Here is an 8161-nt window from a genome sequence, read left to right on the forward strand (position 1 = left end):
GTCTCATCCAAGAAATACTGCAGAACCCATCAATCTCGGAAAAAGAAAAAGTCCTAGCCATAACAGGTATGGATCAAGGATGGATGACTCCCATAATTAATTACCTCAAAGCAGAAACACTCCCTACAGATACGAAAGAAGCAAAGAGGTTAAAACGGGGGGCACAATACTACACCATCATAAACAATACTCTATACAAGAGAGGAATTTCAACACCACTGTTAAAATGTGTACCGACTTCCAACACAAAAGAAGTTTTAGAAGAAGTACACAGTGGCATTTGTGGCAACCATCTTGGAGCACAAGCCCTCGCCAAAAAAGTACTCCGGGCTGGATTATATTGGCCAACTTTGCAAAAAGAAGCAATGGAATTTGTAAAGACATGTTCACCATGTCAGAAGCATGCTAATTTTCATATCGCCCCACCAGAAGAACTCATCAGCGTAACTTCACCCTGGCCATTTGAAAAATAGGGACTCGACCTCCTTGGGCCGTTCCCTCAAGGATCAGGACAGGTCAAGTTCCTAATCGTTGGGGTAAACTATTTCACAAAGTGGATTGAGGCAGAGCCCCTAGCTAACGCCACTGCTCAAAGAAGTCAAAAATTCTTATATAGAAATATTATCACAAGGTTTGGGGTTCCATACTCCATCACCACAGACAATGGTACTCAATTCACAGATACAGGCTTCAGAAAACCGGTGGCCAACTTAAAAATAAAGCACCAATTCACATCCGTAGAACACCCCCAGGCTAATGAGCAAGCAGAAGCTGCCAACAAAATCATACTGGCCGAGTTAAAACGGAGATTACAGAACACAAAAGGAGCCTGGGCTGAAGAGCTCCTACAAGTCCTATGGGCATATCGAACAATACCACACTCCACCACTAAGGAATCACCTTTCCGATTAGCTTACTGAATGGAGGCAATGATCCTAGTGGAGGTCGAAGAAGGATCACCCAGAGTAATCCACTAAAATGAAGAGGCCAATCCCCTACTTCAAAAAGAGGAACTCGATCTACTTTCCGAAATTCGAGAAAGAGCTCGGATCAAGAAAAAAGCATTAAAACACCGGATGGCCTCAAGATACAACCAAAAAGTAGTACAGCGAGGTTTCATCGAGAACGATCTTGTATTAATCCAAAATGATATCGGAACAACTCGACTTGGAGAAGGAAAGCTGGCAGCAAACTGGAAAGGACCCTATCGAGTCATAGAAGTACTCAGAAAGGGATACTACAAGCTGACCGAACTCGAAGGGCGAGAGCTTCCAAGGTCATGGCACGCCTGAAACTTAAGAAGGTATTACAGTTAAGAGGTAATAAAAGATCTTAGGATGAGGTGCACTCTTTTTCCTAAAAAAGGTTTTTTAACGAGGCACCAAGCCAAGATCCATGAACTGCCTGACTTAGAGGGATAAAATGCCCACCTGTATATATTTGCATTTTCTTGATTTTGAATAAAGTTTTTAGATTTTCTACATATCCTCAAGACGCATAAATCTGAAACGCAAAAATTTTCATCGCCCGATTATAAAGCGACAAATCGACAGAAAGTGAAAATCAAATTCACTGCTCGATCACGATAAAGACCAACAAAGATGAAAACCAAATTCATCAAAAGGTCGACCCAACGGGGATCAAACACAATTTCTACAAAATCGGCAAAGATGAAAAGGTTATCAAAAGTGATCCATAGAAAGGACCTGACGAGGTCTTAATAAAAATAGGTTGCTAAAAATAACTTAAAAGACAGGCCGACATAAAGAAGTTAGACTAGTCGACCACAATAACCAAAGTTATAAAAAGTAAATCCCTGAAAAGAGGCTTGGCCAGCCCTAAAAAAGAGGATTACTAGAAATAACTTAGAAGGGACCGACATGATGAAGTCGGCCCAAACCAAAAGTTATGAAAAAGTAATCCATAAAAGAGACCTGACTAAGGTCCAAGAAAATGGATTACTAGAAATAACTTAGAAGGGACCGATATGATGAAGTCGGTCCAAACAAAAAAAGTTATGAAAAAGTAATCCATAAAAAAGACCTGACCAAGGTCCAAGAAAATGGATTACTAGAAATAACTTAGAAGGGACCGACATGATGAAGTCGGTCCAAACCAAAAGTTATGAAAAAGTAATCCATAAAAGAGACCTGACCAAGGTCCAAGAAAATGGATTACTAGAAATAACTTAGAAGGGACCGACATGAGGAGGTCGGCCCAAACTAAAAGTTATAATCCATAAAAGAGACCTGACCAAGGTCCAAGAAAATAGATTACTAGAAATAACTTAGAAGGGACCAACATGAGAAGGTCGGCCCAAACTAAAAGTTATAATCCATAGGAAGAGACCTGCCAAGGTCCAAGCAGAAGGAATTACTAGAAATAGCTTCAAAAAGAAGTCGGACAACAGGAGGCAGGCGCTATTGGGGACCCAAGTCAGACCCAGAAAGCCATGACCTCAAGAAAATCAAAATACAGGCACCATATCAAGAGAATGCAAAGAAGACTAGTGGCACGAAGCTAGCCTCAACTAAAATAGAAAATACAACACAAAGGGCAGTCAAAAGAGATTGGATAACAAGGCTCCAACACTCTCAAGATTCCAGAAGGTGTCAAAAAAGGTGCAAACAAGCATATCACAAAAAGAAACAAAGTTGTTATAATAATAAGACTCAAGAGGCCACCTGAAGTCGACCCCAAAAGTATGAGAAACTACCTTGTTTTTTCCAAAAATAAAGTTGCTAACAGAAAAGCAACTAAAAATATCCAGCAGTCAGAAACCACAAATTACAAAATAAAAAAAGTTCAAAGCCCACAGGCCGGGCTATACACAAAAACATCAGAAATAATCAGAGAAAATCCAAGGATTTTCTAGTAGCAGCATCCCGAGGTGAAGGAGGACGAGTCTAAAGAGGCACCGCATCTACCGTCCCATCATCCCGGTTCAGGATCTGGACATCGGGATCAGACTCATGCTGATTGACTTCAGCTGCCAGAGTTGAAGAAGGCGGGGCAACGGAGACCTTGGCAAAAGGAACAGGAGGAGGGTTGACATCATCATCATCATCAGGGTCATCTGGGACAATCTTACCATCTTTTACAATGTTATCCAAGCTGAAAAAAGTAAGGTCAAGCTCGGGCGCAAGAACTCAAACTTAATCCTTCAAATTCTCATAAGCAGCATTTACACTGCCTACAAGATGATCCTGGAGATCGGCGTAATCAGCTCGGGCAGACTTCAAATCCTCCCTAAGACCCATCATCTCCCTATAAGTCGTGACATAGCTCTCCTTATGCTTCAACGCCATATCTTCAGACAACTTGGCAGAAGCCGCCAAGGCAATGGCCCAAGTCTTCTCCCCCTCCAACTCTTTTTCTAACTTGGCCACTTTCACCTCGAGCTCTTCCTTCAAACCATTCATCCGGTCGAACTCCAACTTGGCTTCCTCCATAAAGACCTTTGTTGCATGAATAGGAAGGTCCTGGGCAGTCCGATATAAAGCTGCCCCCACATGTGCCATTTTAATGCTACTCCAAGTAATAAAATCCAAATGACGAAGAAGAGAAACATCGTCAGTAAGAATGGTACCATAAGGACCAATTTGCTAATCAACAAACTCGACAGCATCGAAATCGGGGGCATCAAGGTTAAAGGGCTCAGCTGTTTTCTGTTTCTTCGAAGGAGGAGCACCAGTGGGAGAAGAGGTAGCAGCAGAAGTCTGGGGAGGATCGACCAAATGAACCTGAGGGGTAGGAATCATCCTTGTCGGTCCAGGAGAGCTTGGTACTGATGGCTTTGGCAAAACATAAGAAGATCTTTCCCCAGCCACCCTGGCCGAGATGTTCTGGGCAGCTGTAGCCTTCCTTGCCTTCTTAAAGGCCCTCATGGAGTCATTATTTTTAACCATCTCTGAAAATACACAAAGAAAACCAAGTTATCAACCAGAAAGAAGAAGAATGAACTCGACAAAATAAACAAATACGACAAATATCAAGGAAGTCGACCCCTACCCAGTTCAGTTCGGAGAAGTAAAGGATTTTTCAAAAATTTCTTAGTATCAAGATGGGGAGGCTGCCCCCAGTTTTCTTCCAACATAGTTACAAAAGCTTGCTCAACTTCGTCCAACATCTCCCAGGTGTACCTGGACACCACTACATTCCTCTGCCATTCTAAGGGAAAGCTGGACTCGCAATTCTCATCCAAAAAGAAAGGACGAGCTCCTTCAACAGCTCGGATCTTAAAAAAGTAATTCTTAAAATCCCTGAAAGACTCATCATACATGAAAAAAACTTTGTGTCCCTGGGCAGACCTGAACGAAATTCAAGAAGCTTTCTTTTTGGTAGTCCCAAGCTTGGTCAACACAAAGAGGTACAGAAAGAGAGTTTGAGAAGGTTTAACATCAAATTCTTGACAAAGCAATTGAAAAATTTTGATAAACCCCCATGAGTTTGGATGAAGCTGAGATAGAGCTACGTTACACGACCACAACAGGTCGGTCTCAAAAGGGGTGAAAGGAAGGGTGATATTCATCTGGCTAAAAAAGAAGTCGTACGCATAAAAGAAGGGACGCTCCCCCTGGGTTGGAACAGGGAAGCAAACCCTTTCATCAGAATCAGGTGCTACCAATTCATAGTTGTTCTCTTGATCTCTACTACTACATATTCGATGATGTTTTCTAAGCTTCGCATAGAATTCAGAGTCAGCTAGAGAAACACATAGCAGGACGAGGGAGTCCAGCCAATCGGACATACCCTCAGGAACCTTGGAAGACGTCTCGACAATATTTTTGCGAGAAGACATGGTCAACTAGTCCTACAGCCAGAAAAGAAAATGGATTACTAGCCAAAAACAGCTCGGACAAAAGAAATCAGCTCGGATGAACATGACTAAGAGCAACACAAACAGCAAAAGGAAAACCCCAAGACGCACACCAAGGTCCAGGGGCATCCTTTGGAGTAGGGATAGAGTAAGGACTCAAAAAAGAGTCTACAAAGCTACACCCCAACAAAACTCTCAGCAAAGTAATCCCCTTCCAAACAAGCATCAACATGAAGCAAAACAAGATACCAGAAAGTCGTTATCTCCTACAAGTTTATCAAAAAAGAAAACTACCAACATGGCAAAAGTCATCAAAGGAGCAATCTTTCTTAAAAATCAAACAGTAGGTCATAAACCCTCAAAATCAAAAGTGCGATCAGAAAAGCAACAACAACATGCAAAGCCCTAAAAATGACAAATTACCAGGGAATCTACCCAAGAGCGTACATAAGGTCGAAAGAAAACCAGAAAACATACATCACAGTAACAACCAAGCATGGTAATACGAAAAGGTTCAAGCTTTCCAACACAAAGTCAAGCCAGATCAAAACTTTACCAAGAATAGAACAATGCAAGCATAAAAGAAGAAGAAACGGAAGCCAAATCTTTGAAAAACTAAATTCAAAATGAAGAAAGGGGGAAAAACAGCAAAGGAAAGAATTAATGGGCTATTAAACCCTCGCACGTTCCCAAGGCAGAGAGACGCGCGTTTCAAAAGAACAAAGGAACGCCTGTTTCAAAAAAATTAAAGGAAGCGTTCAGCATTCAAAGGGAAACTCTACAAAGAAGAAGTCGACAAAATGCTCGAGTTCGGCTTCACCAGAGAAGGATTGAAGTCTTAAAACTAAGGACTCGACCTCAAAAGGAAGACCACACTCGAGCAGGGGCACTATTCATACCCTGGGTCGAACTGTCCGACCCGGGATGTTTAGACGACAAGTCAACCGACCTCTTCAGGTCAGGACTATCCGACCTCTTCTCAAAGAGCTCGACCAAATTATCAGGAAAAGCCCAAATAGGGCCCAAACAAGAGGAACACGACCCAAATCCAAAGGCAGTCCAAGCCTACAGAGATAAGGGCGGTTCCCCTGAAGATAAGATGACCTCACTCAAAGATAAGATAAGATAAGATAAGATAACTATCTTATCTCCAAGAAGGTCACTCCTCACCACTATAAATACATTGGAGCACCCAGGTATAACTCATACTCTGATTCTACAAAATACCTGCTTAATACCCTTGCTAACTTAAGCATCGGAGTCCCTTGCAGGTACCCCCACCCTCCGGTGACAAAGAATCAGCAGCATAGCCAGTCCGACAAGTCGGACACAGTTCTGGTCACCATTCACCAGCCGGACACGTCAGCTCCGACCAGTACAGAAGATCTCGTCCGAGATTGACCTACAATTTTAGGTAACTCTCGGAACACCAACCTTCGAAGGAAGGATTTCCACACAGCTCGGAAAGATACCCCTCTGGGGGGAGAAGATTCTTTCACTGAGGACATCATGCAGGCTAGAGTTCCTAGAAACTTTTAAAGCCCAGATATGAATCTATACGACGGGACAACCGACCCGAAGCATCACCTCAGTAATTTCAAAAGTCAAATGTATTTGGCCGACGCCTCAGATGCTACTCGCTGCAAGGCCTTCCCGACAACCTTGACAAAAGCGGCCATGAAGTGGTTTAATAGCCTGCCTCCTAGGCTGGTAACCAGTTTCGACGACCTCGCGTGTAAATTTCTCACACGATTTTCAATCCAGAAAGATAAGGTTAAGCATGCACCTAGCCTACTCGAAGTGAAACAAGAAGCCCGAGAACCCCTGAGAGACTACATGGAGAGCATTAGCAAAGCATGCTTGGAAATCCAAGACCTGCTTACTGAAGCCGTAATCATGGGACTAGTCAATGGGCTCCGAGAAGGACCCTTCTCCCAATCTATATCAAAAAGACATCCGACTTCCCTGATCGATGTACAAGAGAGAGCTGAAAAGTACATCAATATAGAAGAAAATGCCCGGCTACAAGAACCTAGTTGGCGACTTAGGCACCCTCACCAGCTAAAGGAAAAAGAGAGGGAACCCAAGAGGAAAGAAGAAGTCAAATCCGAGAAGCCCAGAAGGTACCACAATTATACTCTGTTACGAGTTTCTCTCATGGATGTTTACAGGAAAATTTATCACACCGAGAAGCTCCCTCCCCCGCGTCCAATTAAAAACAAAAAAGGTGGGAGCCGTAACGAGTATTATGAGTACCACAAGTTGTATGGGCACTCAACAAATGATTCTTATAACCTAAAAAATGTGATAGAAAAACTGGCCAGGGAAGGTCGGTTGGATAGATATCTCATGGAAAGGTCGGACAATCACGGAAAAAGGAAAAGAGACAACGAAGACCTTGACCGAAGAGGTCCGCCCCCGCAGACTCCAGAACGACACATTCACATGATATCTGGAGGATTCACTAAAGGGGGCTGACCAAGTCATCTCGGAAGAAATATTTAAAAGAAGTCTACCAAGTCGAGAATGATAGATAACCCTAAATTGATTGGGCGCGGTCATTTCTACTCCCCACCTTTGCATGAAATTTCCAACACAGGAAAGGATCGCTACCATCAAAGGAGATAAAAAATTAGCAAAAAAATGCTATAATGAAAGCCTAAACCTACGAGGCAAAGGTAAAGAGGTCAATACAATTGAACTCAGAGGAGTCCGAAGAAGATAAGAGCTACAACCACAACCCGAAGGGAAGACAGAAGAGGTCCAAATCGGGGAAGAAACCGAAAAGAATACCAACATAGGACCTAATATGAGAGCGGGGTTGAAGACCGATCTCATAAAACTCCTACAGGAGAACTCCGACCTCTTCGCTTGGAGAGCCTCCGATATGCCTAGAATAGACCTCGAGCTCATGATGCACAAGCTGGCTGTCTATTCTGGGTCCTGGTACATGAAATTGTGATCTCTGGTAATGGCTCCAAAGGCTTGGTGCTCTAATCTCAATTCATAATTTGTCACAACTTCGATACAACTAACCAGCAAGTGCACTGGGTCGTCCAAGTAATACCTTACGTGAGTAAGGGTCGAATCCCACGGAGATTGTTGGTATGAAGCAAGCTATGGTCACCTTGTAAATCTCAGTCAGGCGGATATAAAATAGTTATGGAGTTTTCGAAATTAATACTAAAGTAAGGATAGAAATACTTATGTAGATCATTGGTGAGAATTTCAGATAAGCGTATGGAGATGCATTCATTCCTCTAAACCTCTGCTTTCCTGCTGTCTTCATCCAATCCGTCTTACTCCTTTCTATGGCTGGCTTTATGTAAGGATGTCACCGGT

The sequence above is a fragment of the Arachis ipaensis genome, chromosome B4, assembly GCF_059453495.1.
Source record: "Arachis ipaensis isolate K30076 ecotype BB chromosome B4, ASM5945349v1, whole genome shotgun sequence".
Classification (NCBI taxonomy): domain Eukaryota; kingdom Viridiplantae; phylum Streptophyta; class Magnoliopsida; order Fabales; family Fabaceae; genus Arachis; species Arachis ipaensis.